Source organism: Tamandua tetradactyla, chromosome X, assembly GCF_023851605.1.
Source record: "Tamandua tetradactyla isolate mTamTet1 chromosome X, mTamTet1.pri, whole genome shotgun sequence".
Taxonomy (NCBI): Eukaryota; Metazoa; Chordata; class Mammalia; order Pilosa; family Myrmecophagidae; genus Tamandua; species Tamandua tetradactyla.
In genome coordinates, this window is record NC_135353.1 from 104017443 (window position 1) to 104037628 (window position 20186).

The 20186-nt window shown below is 38.4% G+C and overlaps 1 pseudogene; it reads left to right on the top strand.

Annotated features, from left to right (window-relative positions):
• Positions 1-1839: 1839 nt before the first annotated feature.
• The window catches only part of LOC143671979 (iron-sulfur cluster assembly 1 homolog, mitochondrial pseudogene), a 29500-nt pseudogene continuing 11153 nt past the window's right edge, over positions 1840-20186 (top strand).

Genomic DNA, 20186 nt, shown 5'->3' on the forward strand with positions numbered 1-20186 from the left:
TTTGTTTTATCCCAACACTTCTAATTGGTTCTATTTTCCCCTTCTTTTACTGATTTTTCACTGCAGTCTCATTTTTTTATCAAAATTTCTATCATGTTAGGTATTCTAGCAAATTTCTTTTTATTCAGAGTTCTCCGTCCTGGAGTCTTCCCTCCTCCTACTCTAATATTTTTTTAATATTTTTATTGACAGGGAAACATACAAACATTCTTAACATATAAACATTCTATACATGGTGTACAATCAATGGCTGACAATATCATCACATAGTTGTATATTCATCGCCACGATCATTTTTTAGAACACTTGCATCTCTCCAGAAAAAGAAATAAAAAGAAAAAAGAAAAGACTCATGCATACCATACCCCTTACCCCTCCCTCTCATTGACCACTAATATTTTCATCTACCCAATATATTTTAACCTTTGTTCCCCCTATTATTTGTTTACTTTTTATCCATATTTTTTACTCATCTGTCCATACCCTAGATAAAGGGAACATCAGACACAAAGTTTTCACAATCACACAGTCACATTGTAAATGTTACATCTTCATACAATCATCTTCAAGATACAAGGCTCTTGGAGAACACCTTTGTAGTTTCAAGTACTTCCCTTTAGCCCCTCAAATACACCATAAACTGAAAAAGGATATCTATATAATGCATAAGAATACCCTCCAGGATAACCTCTCAACTCTGTTTGAAATCTCTCAACCAACAACACTTTATTTTTTCTCATTTCTCTCTTCCCTTTTGTGGTCAAGGAGGTTTTCTCAGTCCCTTGATGCTGGGTCCCAACTCATCTTGGGATTTCTGTTCCATGTTGCCAGGGAGATTCACACCCCTGGGAGTCACGTCCCATGTAGGAGGGAGGGGAGGGCAGTGGGTTCCCTCCCATGTTGGCTTAGAGAGAGGGGCCACATTGGTGTAACAAAAGAGTTTCTCTGAGGGTGACTCTTAGGCCTAATTTTAAGTAAGCCTAGCCTATCTTTTGCAGGAATAAGTATCATAGGGGCAATCCCCAAGATTGGGGGCTCAGCCTATTTGTCCCCACTTGCTTGTGAGAGTATCAGAAATTCTCCAAATGGAGAAGCTGAATCTTTCCCCCTTCCTCTCCATTTCCCTAAGGGGATCTTGCAAATACTTCTTAATTTTTGATAAGATGTGTGAGATTAGTCTGGTTCTTATTTCTATGCAGATGACTTATTTACTCTTTTGAAGCTTTCAGGATGTTTGTTTTGCCCTTAATGTTCTGAAATTTTATAATAATGTGATTATACATGGGGCTCCTTTTCATTTCTTGGGTAGGTATTTATTTTACCCTTTCAATCTAGACATTAATGGCCTTTGGCTCTGGGAACATCTTTTGCATTATTCTTCTGATATTTTTCTGCCTCTATACTTTCTCTCCTCACTCTATCTTGCATCTTTACTATTTGGATGATGAATTTCCTGGATTGATTATGTCCCTTACCTTGATTTCTTATGCTTTCTATCTCCTTGTCTTTCAGTTCTCCTATTTGAGAATTTTTCTTGACTTTATCCACCAATTCTTCCATTGATGTTCAAATTTCAGAGATAATTTTTTAAATCCCAGGAACTCCTTTTTAGTTCTCTTTTTATATTTCTCTTAACAGTCTGCTCTTACTTTCTAAATGCATTCTTATCAAGTCACTCTGTAGAGACAACTTAGAGTTTAAGTTCACGTCTATTCCCTGAATTCTTAATGTTTTTTCTATAATAATAACTTTTGGATGTTTATCTTCTTCTCTATTCAATGTTGGAAACATTCATTAAGTGTATTGTAAGAATGAAATTAAGTTTAGCTTTCACACAAGATGGCACAGGAAAGGGCTTCAGGACAGCTCAAACTGGTCTTGCAGGTAGGGAAGGAGAAAGAGCCTCTGACACAAGCCTAGAATTGGAGCCAAATAGGTGGAAACAAGTTTAAATAAATAGCAGCCAGGGTAATTGAAATGTAAAGCATAATCAAATGTGGGAACCTTCAGTGGGAAATTTGAATTAGTTGGACAACCTGGATAGGTTGTAACCTCTGGAGTATCCAATCATTGGGGAAACAGAGGAGGGACCATGCATTAGGCTTAGGAAATAAATACTGCTGCTTTGGTTGCTTGGTATACCAGCCACCACATTTGGTTGGGTGCCTGTTTATGCAAGATTGTAAACAAATTATTTTCTTCTCCACAATTGGTGAATGTTTATTCTCTTTCAGGTATGGCATTCTTTCTAACAATTTTGAAGGCTCATCCAGGATCCAAGGCTTTGGAGCAGGACCCCCAGGGAGGAAGAAGAGAAGATGCACCCCACTGATAGAACGGTCTCAGACTCTGCTGTTGGGGGCCTACTTCCAACAGCCAGAAGAACCCGAGACCAGACACTTGGATCTGTCAATTGTGGATGACAAAAGGGGAAGGGAAAATCTGCCTCACAGTGACCGGGCAACTCTGTGCACTGACCAAAGTAAGAAAAAGACTAATTAGTATTGCCTTGGTGGTCAGGATGAATTCTGATGAGCCTAGAGTTGAGTAAGCAAGTGCAGAGTCCCAATCCACGGTTCCCTTCTCCCACAAGGGAAAGGGCTGGAGTCAGATGAAGTGAAACAGTGGTGAGAGAAAGAAACCCAGGAAAGACACAGAATGGTTAGAGGCATCCAGCAAGCCAGGGAAAAAGGGAGGAGGTATCTATGGAGTCTTCCAGGAACATTCCCCTGGATAGTCCATAGGGAGAATGTCAGAACATTGGATCAATACTGATAGACCAAGGGAAAGGACAAAAAAAGAATGGTTAAATATTGTTGTTATATCTGGATTAAAGAAAGCATTGTGCAGCCCAATGTATTCTGGCCAAAATACAGGGCAGGTTGGGATTGGCTTTGTGCTGACCTCATACTTATGTTAATGAAAAGTAGGGAAGACTTCCTGGAAGATGGCGGCTTAGTAAGACGCGCGGATCTTAGTTTCTTCTCCAGGACACCTACTAGGGGAGTAGAAACGATACAGAAAGCGCCCAAAGCCATAACAGAGATAAAAAAGACAGCGTACCCCATCCTGGAATGGCTGGCTGGCTGAGAGAAGCAGCTCGGGTGAGATCGCCGAGGCGTGCGGGCCTTACCGGGCGGGATGGCAAGCGGCCGGAGTTACTCCCTTCCCCCTTCCCGGGCTGGCTGGGAGAATTGGAGAGGCAGTCCCCTGAAACAAAGACGGCTGGCGCCCACACCACGCGCAGCCCCCGGACCAACTGAGAGAATTGGATCGGAAACCCCCAGGCCGCGGAGAATGGTGACGGGAGGGGGAGGCCCCTTCCAAACCCGTGACTCCCAGGGAACGTGCACTCTCTCGGGCGGGCCGCTGCCGCTGGCGCCCTCCCGCCACGCTTGTTGCCCAGGGCCGACTAGGAAATTCGGACGGGCTCTTTCCCTGGCTGCGGCGACCAGCAACCCTCCCTGCGTTCGGACCCCGGGCCGGCTCAAGCCGTTTCGGCTAGCGAACCCCCAGGACGGCGAGAGTTTTCCAAAGTATAAGGTCCCACAGCACCTTTTACTGGTGGGACCCGCAGACAAACGTGTGCCACAAGCGCCACCTACTGGGCAGGATAAGAAAAACAGAACCCAGAGATTTCACAGAAAAATATTACAACCTTGCTGGGTCCAACACCAAGAGAAATCTGAATAAATGCCCAGACGCCAGCAGCAGAAGATAACTGTCCACGCTCAAAAGATTGAGAATATGGCTCAGTCAAAGGAACAAACCAATAGCTCAAATGAGACTCAAGAGCTGAGACAACTAATGCTGAATATACGAACAGAAATGGAAAACCTCTTCAAAAATGAAATCGATAAATTGAGGGAGGACATGAAGAGGACATGGGCTGAACATAAAGAAGAAATAGAAAAACTGAAAAAACAAATCGCAGAACTTATGGAAGTGAAGGATAAAGTAGCAAACATAGAAAAAATAATGGATAGCTACAATGATAGATTTAAAGAGACAGAAGATAGAATTAGTGATTTGGAGGATGGAACATCTGAATTCCAAAAAGAAACAGAAACTATAGGGAAAAGAATGGAAAAATTTGAACAGGGTATCAGGGAACTCAAGGACAATATGAACCGCACAAATATACGTGTTGTGGGTGTCCCAGAAGGAGAAGAGAAGGGAAAAGGAGGAGAAAAACTAATGGAAGAAATTTTCACTGAAAATTTCCCAACTCTTATGAAAGACCTAAAATTACAGATCCAAGAAGTGCAGCGCACCCCAAAGAGATTAGACCCAAATAGGCGTTCTCCAAGACACTTACTAGTTAGAATGTCAGAGGTCAAAGAGAAAGAGAAGATCTTGAAAGCAGCAAGAGAAAAACAATCCATTACATACAAGGGAAACCCAATAAGATTTTGTGTAGATTTCTCAGCAGAAACCATGGAAGCTAGAAGACAGTGGGATGATATATTTAAAATACTAAAAGAGAAAAACTGCCAACCAAGACTCCTATATCCAGCAAAATTATCCTTCAAAAATGAGGGAGAAATTAAAACATTCTCAGACAAAAAGTCACTGAAAGAATTTGTGACCAAGAGACCAGCTCTGCAAGAAATACTAAAGGGAGCACTAGAGTCAGATACAAAAAGACAGAAGAGAGAGATATGGAAAAGAGTGTAGAAAGAAGGAAAATCAGATATGATATATATAATACAAAAGGCAAAATGGTAGAGGAAAATATTATCCAAACAGTAATAACACTAAATGTCAATGGACTGAATTCCCCAATCAAAAGACATAGATTGGCAGAATGGATTAAAAAACAGGATCCTTCTATATGCTGTCTACAGGAAACACATCTTAGACCCAAAGATAAACATAGGTTGAAAGTGAAAGGTTGGGAAAAGATATTTCATGCAAATAACAACCAGAAAAGAGCAGGAGTGGCTATACTAATATCCAACAAATTAGACTTCAAATGTAAAACAGTTAAAAGAGACAAAGAAGGACACTATATACTAATAAAAGGAACAATTAAACAAGAAGACATAACAATCATAAATATTTACACACCGAATCAGAATGCCCCAAAATACGTGAGGAATATACTGCAAACATTGAAAAGGGAAATAGACTCATATACCATAATAGTTGGAGACTTCAACTCACCACTCTCATCAAGGGACAGAACATCTAGACAGAGGATCAACAAAGAAATAGAGAATCTGAATATTACTATAAATGAACTAGACTTAATAGACATTTATAGGACATTACATCCCACAACAGCAGGATACACCTTTTTCTCAAGTGCTCATGGATCATTCTCAAAGATAGACCATATGCTGGGTCACAAAGCAAGTCTTAACAAATTTAAAAAGATTGAAATCTTACACAACACTTTCTCGGACCATAAAGGAATGATGTTGGAAATCAATAATAGGCAGAGTGCCAGAACATTCACAAATACGTGGAGGCTCAACAACACACTCCTAAACAACGACTGGGTCAAAGAAGAAATTGCAAGGGAAATTAGCAAATACCTCGAGGCGAATGAAAATGAAAACACAACATATCAAAACTTATGGGACGCAGCAAAGGCAGTGCTAAGAGGGAAATTTATTGCTCTAAATGCCTATATCAGAAAAGAAGAAAAGGCAAAAATTCAGGAATTAACTATCCATTTGGAAGAACTGGAGAAAGAACAGCAAGCTAACCCCAAAGCAAGCAAAAGGAAAGAAATAACAAAGATTAGAGCACAAATAAATGAAATTGAAAACATGAAAACAATAGAGAATATCAATAAGGCCAGAAGTTGGTTCTATGAGAAAATCAATAAGATTGATGGGCCCTTAGCAAGATTGACAAAAAGAAGAAGAGAGAGGATGCAAATAAATAAGATCAGAAATGGAAGAGGAGACATAACTACTGACCTCACAGAAATAAAGGAGGTAATAACAGGATACTATGAACAACTTTACGCTAATAAATACAACAATTTAGAGGAAATGGACGGGTTCCTGGAAAGACATGAACAACCAACTTTGACTCAAGAAGACATAGATGACCTCAACAAACCAATCACAAGTAAAGAAATTGAATTAGTCATTCAAAAGCTTCCTAAAAAGAAAAGTCCAGGACCAGATGGCTTCACATGTGAATTCTACCAAACGTTCCAGAAAGAATTAGTACCAATTCTCTTCAAACTCTTCAAAAAAATCGAAGTGGAGGGAAAACTACCTAATTCATTCTATGAAGCCAACATCACCCTCATACCAAAACCAGGCAAAGATATTACAAAAAAAGAAAACTACAGACCAATCTCTCTAATGAATACAGATGCAAAAATCCTCAATAAAATTCTAGCAAATCGTATCCAACAGCACATTAAAAGAATTATACATCATGACCAAGTAGGATTCATCCCAGGTATGCAAGGATGGTTCAACATAAGAAAATCAATTAATGTAATACACCATATCAACAAATCAAAGCAGAAAAATCACATGATCATCTCAATTGATGCAGAGAAGGCATTCGACAAGATTCAACATCCTTTCCTGTTGAAAACACTTCAAAAGATAGGAATACAAGGGAACTTCCTTAAAATGATAGAGGGAATATATGAAAAACCCACAGCCAATATCATCCTCAATGGGGAAAAATTGAAAACTTTCCCCCTAAGATCAGGAACAAGACAAGGATGTCCACTATCACCACTATTATTCAACATTGTGTTGGAGGTTCTAGCCAGAGCAATTAGACAAGAAAAAGAAATACAAGGCATCAAAATTGGAAAGGAAGAAGTAAAACTATCACTGTTTGCAGACGATATGATACTATACGTCGAAAACCCGGAAAAATCCACAACTAAACTACTAGAGCTAATAAATGAGTACAGCAAAGTAGCAGGTTACAAGATCAACATTCAAAAATCTGTAGCATTTCTATACACTAGTAATGAACAAGCTGAGGGGGAAATCAAGAAACGAATCCCATTTACAATTGCAACTAAAAGAATAAAATACCTAGGAATAAATTTAACTAAAGAGACAAAAAACCTATATAAAGAAAACTACAAAAAACTGCTAAAAGAAATCACAGAAGACCTAAATAGATGGAAGGGCATACCGTGTTCATGGATTGGAAGACTAAATATAGTTAAGATGTCAATCCTACCTAAATTGATTTACAGATTCAATGCAATACCAATCAAAATCCCAACAACTTATTTTTCAGAAATAGAAAAACCAATAAGCAAATTTATCTGGAAGGGCAGGGTGCCCCGAATTGCTAAAAACATCTTGAGGAAAAAAAACGAAGCTGGAGGTCTCGCGCTGCCTGACTTTAAGGCATATTATGAAGCCACAGTGGTCAAAACAGCATGGTATTGGCATAAAGATAGATATATCGACCAATGGAATCGAATAGAGTGCTCAGATATAGACCCTCTCATCTATGGACATTTGATCTTTGATAAGGCAGTCAAGCCAACTCACCTGGGACAGAGCAGTCTCTTCAATAAATGGTGCCTAGAGAACTGGATATCCATATGCAAAAGAATGAAAGAAGACCCATCTCTCACACCCTATACAAAAGTTAACTCAAAATGGATCAAAGATCTAAACATTAGGTCTAAGACCATAAAACAGTTAGAGGAAAATGTTGGGAGATATCTTATGGATCTTACAATTGGAGGCGGTTTTATGGACCTTAAACCTAAAGCAAGAGCACTGAAGAAGGAAATAAATAAATGGGAACTCCTCAAAATTAAACACTTTTGTGCATCAAAGAACTTCATCAAGAAAGTAGAAAGACAGCCTTCACAATGGGAGACAATATTTGGAAATGATATATCAGATAAAGGTCTAGTATCCAGAATTTATAAAGAGATTGTTCATCTCAACAACAAAAAGACAGCCAACCCAATTACAAAATGGGAAAAAGACTTGAACAGACACCTCTCAGAAGAGGAAATACGGATGGCCAAGAGGCACATGAAGAGATGCTCAATGTCCCTGGCCATTAGAGAAATGCAAATCAAAACCACAATGAGATATCATCTCACACCCACCAGAATGGCCATTATCAACAAAACAGAAAATGACAAGTGCTGGAGAGGATGCGGAGAAAGAGGCACACTTATCCACTGTTGGTGGGAATGTCAAAGGGTGCAACCACTGTGGAAGGCAGTTTGGCGGTTCCTCAAAAAGCTGAATATAGAATTGCCATACGACCCAGCAATACCATTGCTAGGTATCTACTCAAAGGACTTAAGGGCAAAGACACAAACGGACATTTGCACACCAATGTTTATAGCAGCGTTATTTACAATTGCAAAGAGATGGAAACAGCCAAAATCTCCATCAACAGAAGAGTGGCTAAACAAACTGTGGTATATACATACAATGGAATATTATGCAGCTTTAAGACAAGATAAACTTATGAACCATGTAATAACATGGATGGACCTAGAGAATATTATGCTGAGTGAATCCAGCCAAAAACTAAAGGACAAATACTGTATGGTCCCACTGATGTGAACGGACATTCGAGAATAAACTTGAAATATGTCATTGGTAACAGAGTTCAGCAGGAGTTAGAAACAGGGTAAGACAATGGGTAATTGAAGCTGAAGGGATACAGACTGTGCAACAGGACTAGATACAAAAACTCAAAAATGGACAGCACAATAATACCTAATTGTAAAGTAATCATGTTAAAACACTGAATGAAGCTGCATCTGAGCTATAGGTTTTTGTTTTGTTTTGTGTTGTTTTGTTTTGATTTTACTATTATTACTTTTATTTTTTTCTCTATATTAACATTCTATATCTTTTTCGGTTATGTTGCTAGTTCTTCTAAACCAATGCAAATGTACTAAGAAATGATGATCATGCATCTATGTGATGATGTTAAGAATTAATGATTGCATGTGTAGAATGGTATGATCTCTAAATGTTGGGTTAATTTCTTTTTTTCCGTTAATTAAAAAAAAAAAGAGAAGGGATAATTGGAGCTGAAGGGATACAGACTGTACAATGGGACTGGATATAAAAACTCAGAAATGGACAGCACAATACTACCCAATTGTAATGCAATTATGTTAAAACACTGAATGAAGCTGCATGTGAGGTATAGGTTTTTTGTTTTTGTTTTTTTTCTTTCTATTATTGTTTTAATTCTTATTCTGTTGTCTTTTTATTTCTTTTTCTAAATCGATGCAAATGTACTAAGAAATGATGAATATGCAACTATGTGATGTTATTAAGAATTACTGATTGTACATGTAGATTGGAATGATTTCTAATTGTTTTGTTAATTCTTTTTTTAATTAATAAAAAAAAAAAAAAATGGGAACTCCTCAAAATTAAACACTTTTGTGCATCAAAGAACTTCATCAAGAAAGTAGAAAGACAGCCTTCACAATGGGAGACAATATTTGGAAATGATATATCAGATAAAGGTCTAGTATCCAGAATTTATAAAGAGATTGTTCATCTCAACAACAAAAAGACAGCCAACCCAATTACAAAATGGGAAAAAGACTTGAACAGACACCTCTCAGAAGAGGAAATACGGATGGCCAAGAGGCACATGAAGAGATGCTCAATGTCCCTGGCCATTAGAGAAATGCAAATCAAAACCACAATGAGATATCATCTCACACCCACCAGAATGGCCATTATCAACAAAACAGAAAATGACAAGTGCTGGAGAGGATGCGGAGAAAGAGGCACACTTATCCACTGTTGGTGGGAATGTCAAAGGGTGCAACCACTGTGGAAGGCAGTTTGGCGGTTCCTCAAAAAGCTGAATATAGAACTGCCATATGACCCAGCAATACCATTGCTAGGTATCTACTCAAAGGACTTAAGGGCAAAGACACAAACGGACATTTGCACACCAATGTTTATAGCAGCATTATTTACAATTGCAAAGAGATGGAAACAGCCAAAATCTCCATCAACAGAAGAGTGGCTAAACAAACTGTGGTATATACATACGATGGAATATTATGCAGCTTTAAGACAAGATAAACTTATGAACCATGTAATAACATGGATGGACCTAGAGAATATTATGCTGAGTGAATCCAGCCAAAAACTAAAGGACAAATACTGTATGGTCCCACTGATGTGAACGGACATTCGAGAATAAACTTGAAATATGTCATGGGTAACAGAGTTCAGCAGGAGTTAGAAACAGGGTAAGACAATGGGTAATTGAAGCTGAAGGGATACAGACTGTGCAACAGGACTAGATACAAAAACTCAAAAATGGACAGCACAATAATACCTAATTGTAAAGTAATCATGTTAAAACACTGAATGAAGCTGCATCTGAGCTATAGGTTTTTGTTTTGTTTTGTGTTGTTTTGTTTTGATTTTACTATTATTACTTTTATTTTTTTCTCTATATTAACATTCTATATCTTTTTCGGTTATGTTGCTAGTTCTTCTAAACCAATGCAAAGGTACTAAGAAATGATGATCATGCATCTATGTGATGATGTTAAGAATTAATGATTGCATGTGTAGAATGGTATGATCTCTAAATGTTGGGTTAATTTCTTTTTTTCCGTTAATTAAAAAAAAAAAAAAAAGAGAAGGGATAATTGGAGATGAAGGGATACAGACTGTACAACGGGACTGGATATAAAAACTCAGAAATGGACAGCACAATACTACCCAATTGTAATGCAATTATGTTAAAACACTGAATGAAGCTGCATGTGAGGTATAGGTTTTTTGTTTTTGTTTTTTTTGTTTTTTTTCTTTCTATTATTGTTTTAATTCTTATTCTGTTGTCTTTTTATTTCTTTTTCTAAATCGATGCAAATGTACTAAGAAATGATGAATATGCAACTATGTGATGTTATTAAGAATTACTGATTGTACATGTAGATTGGAATGATTTCTAATTGTTTTGTTAATTCTTTTTTTAATTAATAAAAAAAAAAAAGTTAAAAAAAAAAAAAAAAAGAATAACCTCTAGGATAAAAAAAAAAAGAAAAGTAGCCCTTCTCCAAAGAAGAGTCATGTGTTGTCGGAAGGGAAGGGCGACCCCTCTTTATCCTGTAAATATCAAACCCCCAGAGCCAAAGCCTAAGTCTTTAGAAGCTAAAGTCCACAATCCTTTACTGAGCATTCCCCACCCTATGCTTCTCCCTTGTAGCAGGGACTATTGAGCCCTGAAGGCTCAATGGAACTAGCCTGCATTTTAACTGGGGAACTGGAGGGACAATCAGGGCCAACTGCTCCACCCATGACAACCCATTAATAGCTGAAGAAGGGGTTGGATCAGTGTAAAAAAGATATATGAAATTTTCCATTTCTGGGTGCTCCTGAGGAAAAAGGGTGAAAGAACATAGACCTGTTGAGTCCCTATACCTTCTGAGAGAAGTACCTATTGGACCAGGGGAAATTGGTCATATATCTGGTCTAAACTTATGGCTATCCTAAATATCCTGTTTATGGGGGAACAAAGGGGAATGGTGAGAAGGGCAGCTATGAAAGAACAGGAGAGGCAACACCTGCCTGGATAAGGGATAATGGCAGCAGAGCAGAAATTCCCCAAGGTAGATCCCAATTGGAATAATAATGATCAGGAAGACAAGGCACAAATGAGAGATCTTAAAGACCTCACTTATACAGGGAATAAAATTGTCTGTACCAAAATCTCAGAACTTAAATAAAGCCTTTGAGGTCAGTCAAGAAAAAGACAGCTTAAACTATCCTGTAATTTTTAGTCCTTAAAAAGGACTTGAAGAAGCTACCCAGTGTTACTGATACTCTGGTAATTCTCTAGTTTATCTCTTTAGTTCAACAGAACTATTTCAAAGTGAAATCTGGCCACTTAATGCTGGGTCTGGGTTTCTCTATAACAAATCCTTTTGCCAAATGCAGGAGTTGCAGACTTGCTACTGGTAAAAGTTAAGCAAATGAGTGAATAAAACTATCTTGATGTGGGAGCATTTTCCTATAGGAGTTCAGTCTTAATGAATGTGGCAGTGCAGGAACTGGACTCCTAAGAGAGTTATGGTGTCTCCTGACAGAACCTGCCAACTACTTCTGGGCAATAAGGTTGACATTATTTGAGGTGGCAGGAAGGATGCCTGATTTCTGATGTATTTGGGCAAGTAGCTGAGCCAAGGAGAGGTTGGATGATTAAAAGAGACACAGGTTAAACTGAAGATTTCATTTGGGAACCAAAAACCTCAAATAATCTCTTGGACATTGAACCACATATTTTATGAATCTTTTCCAGCAAAATCTTGTTGGATATTATGTTTTTGAGGAGTGAATTTAGACAAGACTCCTTCTGCTTGCCTGCAAAAGTTGAAAGACCAGGTGAAAAAATACTCAGGGATGGACCCTGATAGTCCTGTGGCCCAAGAATGTAAAGGGGTCTTGGCCTGACATTCAGAAAAGATCCAGAAAATAGATGGTTGGATGGATCAAACAGTAGGAGAGTTATTGAGAAAATCTCAGAAAGCATTTGTGAGAAAGGAAGAGGAAAAGCAGGAGTAACAAGCTAAAGTTATGTTAAGTAGGGTCGACCACATGGTCAAGAAGAGATTAGAAATAAAGCAGGGAGGAGACAGGCAGAGGCGAGATAAAAAAAACAGTCTGGGCCAAAGGGGATAAAGGGTGAAGAGGGCACAAGACTCAGCAGGGTCTTATAACTGTGGGAAACCTGGTCATTTCAAAAGGGAGTTTAAAGAAAGGAGGGGGAGGGGTGATACCCCTGGTGAATTCTGAGGAATGGGGGGGTCAGAGGCTCTTCACCTCAAGGATCCACCAGGAGCCTTTGATAAATCTGAAGATGGGCCCATATCAGGAAGAAATTATATTTTTGATAGACACCAGGGCAGCTCAATCTTTTGTGAACCACATCCCAAAGGGAATTAAATTCTCTGATAGCTCCCTCACAGTTTGGGGGGTAAAAAGGGAAGAATTTAAAGTCCCCATTTTCAAACCTGCTGTTAGGAAGATAACCAAATATACGCCCCCTGCTGTACATTCCAGAAGCTAGGAGTAACTTGTTGGGAAGGGACGTGGACCCATGGGACTGGATGGTGGGCATGGTCCAAGACTACTGCATGGAAAGCCAGAGGAGAGTGTAGCAGGATCTGTATGAGGAGAACTGCTGTCTGTTGGGACTAAGAGGGACAGAAGAGGGACAATGTGAAGGTAGAATAGCTTCAGGGGCAGAACTGTGGAGGCTGGAATCTGAAGTCAGAAAGCCTCCAGCCAGGAGAGTCGACCCACCCAGGTGCTTGGAGGGGGTGAGTTTGCCCTGAGGGCAGAGGGTGGGCCTTCCACCTCATTGCAGTGGAGTAGTTGTTCTGCCTCAGGCTTGGAGAAGGTACAGCACATTCTTTGAGGTTTGGGGAAAGCTTGGCTGCCACCACATGGAGGGGTTGGTCGTGTGGCCCAGAGATGGCAGGGAGCCCAGGCGCAGCCCTGATACTTGGAAAAGGTGGAGCCAAGAAGAGAGTGGTTTCTCCAATGTCTCCCAGGGTTGCATTCGGAGAGGCCAGACACTGTGGGCCCTTGGAAGGGGTGGGACTGCTATTTTCTAGAGCCCCGAAGATAGATGGCTCTCAGATTTTGAAATCTAGTGGAGTTTGCCCTGCAGGTTTTTGAGGCTGTTTGGTTTCAGTGACCCCTGTGTTCCTTTCAATTCCTCCCTATGGAAATGGGAGTATTTATCCTATGATTGCCTCTCCTTTGTATGTTGGCAGCAAATAACTTGCTCTGAGTTTTACATGTCCAGAGCCAGAGGAGAATTTTGCCTTAGGACAGACTATGTGAATAGTTGACTTTGCAAAGGACCTCTTTCTTAAGAATTATATACTAGCTTTGTCTTCTACTCAGTCATCCCTCAGGCACATTGGCTTGCTGGGCCAGACCCCTCCTCTTGAATTTGCTGTCCATCAACACCAACCTAGCAGTTGGATCCTGATCAAATCATGGAAAGAGTCCAAACTCCAACTGACCTGGGAAGGACCCTATCAAGTTTTGTTGACAACTGAGATGGCCATCCAGATGGCAGAGAAAAGCTGAACTCACTACACGCAAGTGAAAGGACCAGTACTTGAGCCAGATAAGTACCCAACAACACAGTCTGATTCCTGGGAAATAAGTCCGACTTTGGATCCTTAAAAAATTACATTACAATTAGTACCAACTCTCCTCAAACTCTTCAAAAAAATCGAAGCAGAGGGAAAGCTACCTAATTCATTCTATGAAGCCAACATCACCCTCATACCAAAACCAGGCAAAGATATTACAAAAAAAGAAAACTACAGGCCAGTCTCTCTAATGAATATAGATGCAAAAATCCTCAACAAAATTCTAGCAAATCGAATCCAACAACACATTAAAAGAATTATACATCATGACCAAGTAGTATTCATCCCAGGTATGCAAGGATGGTTCAACATAAGAAAATCAATTAATGTAATACACCCTATCAACAAATCAAAGCAAAAAAATCACATGATCATCTCAATTGATGCAGAGAAGGCATTTGACAAGATTCAACATCCTTTCCTGTTGAAAACACTTCAAAATATAGGAATACAAGGGAACTTCCTTAAAATGATAGAGGGAATATATGAAAAACCCACAGCTAATATCATCCTCAATGGGGAAAAATTGAAAACTTTCCCCCTAAGATCAGGAACAAGACAAGGATGTCCATTATCACCACTATTATTCAAAATCGTGTTGGAGGTTCTAGCCAGAGCAATTAGACAAGAAAAAGAAATACGAGGCATCAAAATTGGAAAGGAAGAAGTAAAACTATCACTGTTTGCAGACGATATGATACTATACATCGAAAACCCGGAAAAATCCACAACAAAACTACTAGAGCTAATAAATGAGTACAGCAAAGTAGTAGGTTACAAGATCAACATTCAAAAATCTGTAGCATTTCTATACACTAGTAATGAACAAGCTGAGGGGGAAATCAAGAAACGAATCCCATTTATAATTGCAACTAAAAGAATAAAATACCTAGGAATAAATTTAACTAAAGAAACAAAAAACCTATACAAAGAAAACTACAAAAAACTGTTGAAAGAAATCACAGAAGACCTAAATAGATGGAAGGGCATACCGTGTTCATGGATTGTAAGACTAAATATAGTTAAGATGTCAATTCTACCTAAATTGATTTACAGATTCAATGCAATACCAATCAAAATCCCAACAACTTATTTTTCAGAAATAGAAAAACCAATAAGCAAACTTATCTGGAAGGGCAGGGTGACCTGAATTGCTAAAAGTATCTTGAGGAAAAAAAACGAAGCTGGAGGTCTCACGCTGCCAGACTTTAAGGCATATTATGAAGCCACAGTGGTCAAAACAGCATGGTATTGGCATAAAGATAGATATATCAACCAATGGAATCAAATAGAGTGCTCACATATAGACCCTCTCATCTATGGACATTTGCTCTTTGATAAGGCAGTCAAGCCAAATCACCTGGGACCGAACAGTCTCTTCAATAAATGGTGCCTAAAGAACTGGATATCCATATGCAAAAGAATGAAAGAAGACCCATATCTCACACCCTATACAAAAGTTAACTCAAAATGGATCAAAGATCTAAACACTAGGTCTAAGACCATAAAACAGTTAGAGGAAAATGTAGGGAGATATCTTATGAAACTTACAATTGGAGGCAGTTTTATGGACCTTAAACCTAAAGCAAGAGCACTGAAGAAAGAAAGAAAGAAATGGGAGCTCCTCAAAATTAAACACTTTTGTGCATCAAAGAACTTCATCAAGAAAGTAGAAAGACAGCCTACACAATGGGAGACAATATTTGGAAACGACATATCAGATAAAGGTCTAGTATCCAGAATTTATAAAGAGATTGTCCAACTCAACAACAAAAAGACAGCCAACCCAATTACAAAATGGGAAAAAGACTTGAACAGACACCTACCAGAAGAGGAAATACAAATGGCCAAAAGGCACATGAAGAGATGCTCAATGTCCCTGGCCATTAGAGAAATGCAAATCAAAACCACAATGAGACATCATCTCACACCCACCAGAATGGCCATTATCAACAAAACAGAAAATGACAAGTGCTGGAGAGGATGCGGAGAAAGAGGCACACTTATCCACTGTTGGTGGGAATGTCAAATGGTGCAACCACTGTGGAAGGCAGTTTGGCGGTTCCTCAAAAAACTGAATATAGAATTGCCATACGACCCAGCAATACCATTGCTAGGTATCTACTCAAAGGACTTAAGGGCAAAGACACAAACGGACATTTGCACACCAATGTTTATAGCAACGTTGTTTACAATTGCAAAGAGATAGAAACAGCCAAAATGTCCATCAACAGACGAATGGCTAAACAAACTGTGGTATATACATACGATGGAATATTATGCAGCTTTAAGACAGAATAAACTTATGAAGCATGTAATAATATGGATGGACCCAGAGAACATTATGCTGAGTGAGTTTAGCCAAAAACTAAAGGACAAATACTGTATGGTCCCACTGATGTGAACCGACATTCGAGAATAAACTTGGAATATGTCATTGGTAACAGAGACCAGCAGGAGTTAGAAACAGGGTAAGATAATGGGTAATTGGAGCTGAAGGGATGCAGACTGTGCAACAGGACTAGATACAAAAACTCAAAAATGGACAGCACAATAATACCTAATTGTAAATTAATCATGTTAAAACACTGAATGAAGCTGCATCTGAGCTATAGGTTTTTTTTTTGTTTGCCTGTTTGTTTGTTTGTTTGTGTCTTTGTTTGTTTTACTATTATTATTATTTTTACTTTTTTCTCTATATTAACATTCTATATCTTTTTCTGTTGTTTTGCTAGTTCTTTTTCTAAATCGATGCAAATGTACTAAGAAATGATGATCATGCATCTATGTGATGATGTTAGAAATTACTGATTGCATATGTAGAATGGAATGATTTCTAAATGTTGTGTTAAGTTCTTTTTTTTCTTTAATTAATAAAAAAAATTACATTACAGGGACAATAGTTAGGAGGGTAGAAGGGAATTTTGGATTTAGGTTTTGGACTCTGTATTTTAATCTAACATAGTTAATTATGACCCTGTCTTACCCAAGGAAGACAGATGAGGGATCTGAGGCCCAATTTAAAAATGAGAGTAGTTGTACTAGTCATAATGTTCCAAATCGGAGATGCAACAAGCCCCATCAAATTGGTAGTGAATGTAAAGAATCCTAAACTGTACAGTTTGATGCTTGCCAAATAATAGACTATGGAGACTTAACAATTGAATGGCAATTGAGTAGGGAAAACAAGTACTTGTGTTCAGAACCAGTAGGGGGTGTTACATTCAAGCCTCTCCTTGCCCTTCCTGGGATGATATATGATGGACTACCCAGTTTCACGGGTGTACTGTGAACATGGGATTAATTTCACAGACTTAGAGGCCATTAAAGGAAAGGAAACTCCCCACCAAATTGCAGAAATCTTAAGTATAATCCGGTGGTGATAACCATCAAGAAAGCAGACAAACATCCAGCAGAGGGTGGCAGCAGAGATGCAGTAGTAGTTGATAGAATATATGGGATGGGGGCAGACCTCATTGGGAAAGACCCTTTAGGAAGGTTCAGGATAAAAGTCCTTTCCCTGACACCAACAATGCCCTCTCCAGTTAACAGAATGATCCCAAAGTTGTCAGGGTGGTCAAGGCAGAAAATTTGAAGAAAAATAAAGGAAAAAGCTTACTTAGTTCCTTTGATAGGGGTGCCATTGGGAATCCCGAATGAGTTTAAAGCTAAGAATCAAGCAGATGTAAGATTTGAGTCATCCTTATTCTGGTGGGTCACCATCAACAAAAATGTGGCTCAGCAAAGATTTATCAATTATGTCAAGGATGCAGTTTAAGGAACAGAGAACAGTTAGATACTACTAGCCAAATGATGTGGGAGAATAGGATGGTCCTAGACATGATGCTAGCTGAAAAGGGAGGCATTTGTGTTATGGTCAGGGATAATTGTTGTGCATTTATTTCCAATAATACAACCCCAAATGGTACTATCACCAAAGCTTTAAGAATTGACAAAAAATTCGGACATTGATACTCCCCTCATGGGATGTTGGTTTGGGAAATGGAAAGGGGTGGCACTGTGCATGCTAACTTCTTTAATTATTGTAACTGGGGTACTCATAGCATTTGGATGCTATATTATCCCATATGCCCAAGGGTTAGTTGAGAGACTCATTGAGGCTGCTTTAACCAAGCAAATGTCTATTCAGTACAGGCAAAACAATTTGTATGCCCCCAAAGAGGAAGATCCCTATGATGAAGAGTGTTAAAAGGCTCTTATCAAATTTGAAGAAAATGTGAAAACTAAAAGAGTTCAAAAAGAAAGAGGGAGGATTTGTAAGAATAAAATTAAGTTTAGCTTTCACACAAGATGGCACAGTAAAGGGCTTCAGGACAGCTCAAACCGGTCTTGCAGGTAGGGAAGGAGAGAGAGCCTCTGACACAAGCTTAGAATTGGCTCCAAATAGGTATACACAAGTTTAAATAAACAACAGCCAGGGTCATTGAAATGTAAAGTGCAATAAAAAATAGGAACCTTTGGGGAGAAATTTGAATTAGACTATCCAGATAAGCTGTAACCTCTGGAGTATCCAGTCAATGGAGAAACAAGGGAAGGACCTGCATGCTAGGTTTAGGAAATAAACACTACTGCTTTGGGTTGCTTGGTGTGCCAGCCACCATATTTGGTTGGAAGCCCATTTTTGCAAGATTGTGAATAAATTATTTTCTTCTCCACAATTGGGTGAGCATTTACTCTCTTTCAGGTATGGCTTTCTTTCTAATAGTATGGAGATACTTGATTTTCCATTCATATTTTATTATGATGATTTATGGTTGGGAATAAAATGAATAAATAACAGAATCAACAATGATGGGGAAACCCCATAATGAAATACAATGATATAGTGACTTACAGTTAACAAATGGCAACAACACCTTCATCAGGTAGTCAGAGACAGCATTGTCATTAATGCAGCAAATAGACATCATGCATCCCAAAATATGCACTCAAAAGGATAAAAATCCCTTCTGTAGTATGCTTGATGAAAATGCATAACACAAACTTAATCTTGAGGAAACAGCAGACAAACTCCAAGTGAGGAAAATTCATTCTATAAAATAAATGGCCTATATTATCCAATAATATCAAGGTCATGTTGTGAAAAACAGAAAAACTTTATAACTGATACAGATTAAATAAGACTGGATTGTATCCTGGACTAGAAAAGTGGTTGTTGTTTTTTTTTGCTGTAAATATATTAGTAAGTTAATTGATGAAATATGAATAAGGTCTGTAGATTGGATAATATAAATGTATCAATGTTAATTTCATGCTTTTCATAACAATACTGTCGCTATTTGATTATGTAAGAGACTGTCTTTGATCTAGTAAATTGATACTGAAGGATTTAGGAGTAAAGGGACATCATGCTTGCAATATCCTCTCATATTTCAATAATAATAAATATATAAATAACATAAATATATATATAGAAAGAGAATGAGACAAAGAAAATGTGGTAAAATGCTCACATTTTATATTTCCGGATGAAGGATATATGGAGATGATTTTTTCCAACTTTTCTGTAGATCTGAAGTAATTTCATAATAAGCATTTTTTAAAATTTGTGAGATGGTGGGAGGGGCTTGTCAACTGGTAGACTTACATAGGATAGTGAGCTAGATGTTACACTTGGAAACTCCAAAATATCAGAGTATGGAGATATCTTCTGTGGAGCCAATTTCTTTAGAGAAAAATCCTCTGATATTTCACCCAAAGGGTAGGCACCTGGCTGCTGAGAGTGAGAGTAGAGAATTTGTTGGAGGGTGTAAGTGATTTGAGAAGTTCAAGTTCCTGTCTTCCCTGCCTAAGTTCTGAACACATTGAGAAATGAGAAAAAGGAAGAAAATATACAGAAACCAAAATATTTTCTTTATACACATACAGCTGAATTAGAATATGGCATATATTGAGACCAAATTGGTTTCCTAATATTGAAACCCAGAAATAGAGAAGTTTACCCACTCAATTGTCCACAGAGCTGAACCATCCCAGGCCTCCACATAAGGGCAGTGCCTTTTCTGCTACAGTGATTTCTTGGTGAAGA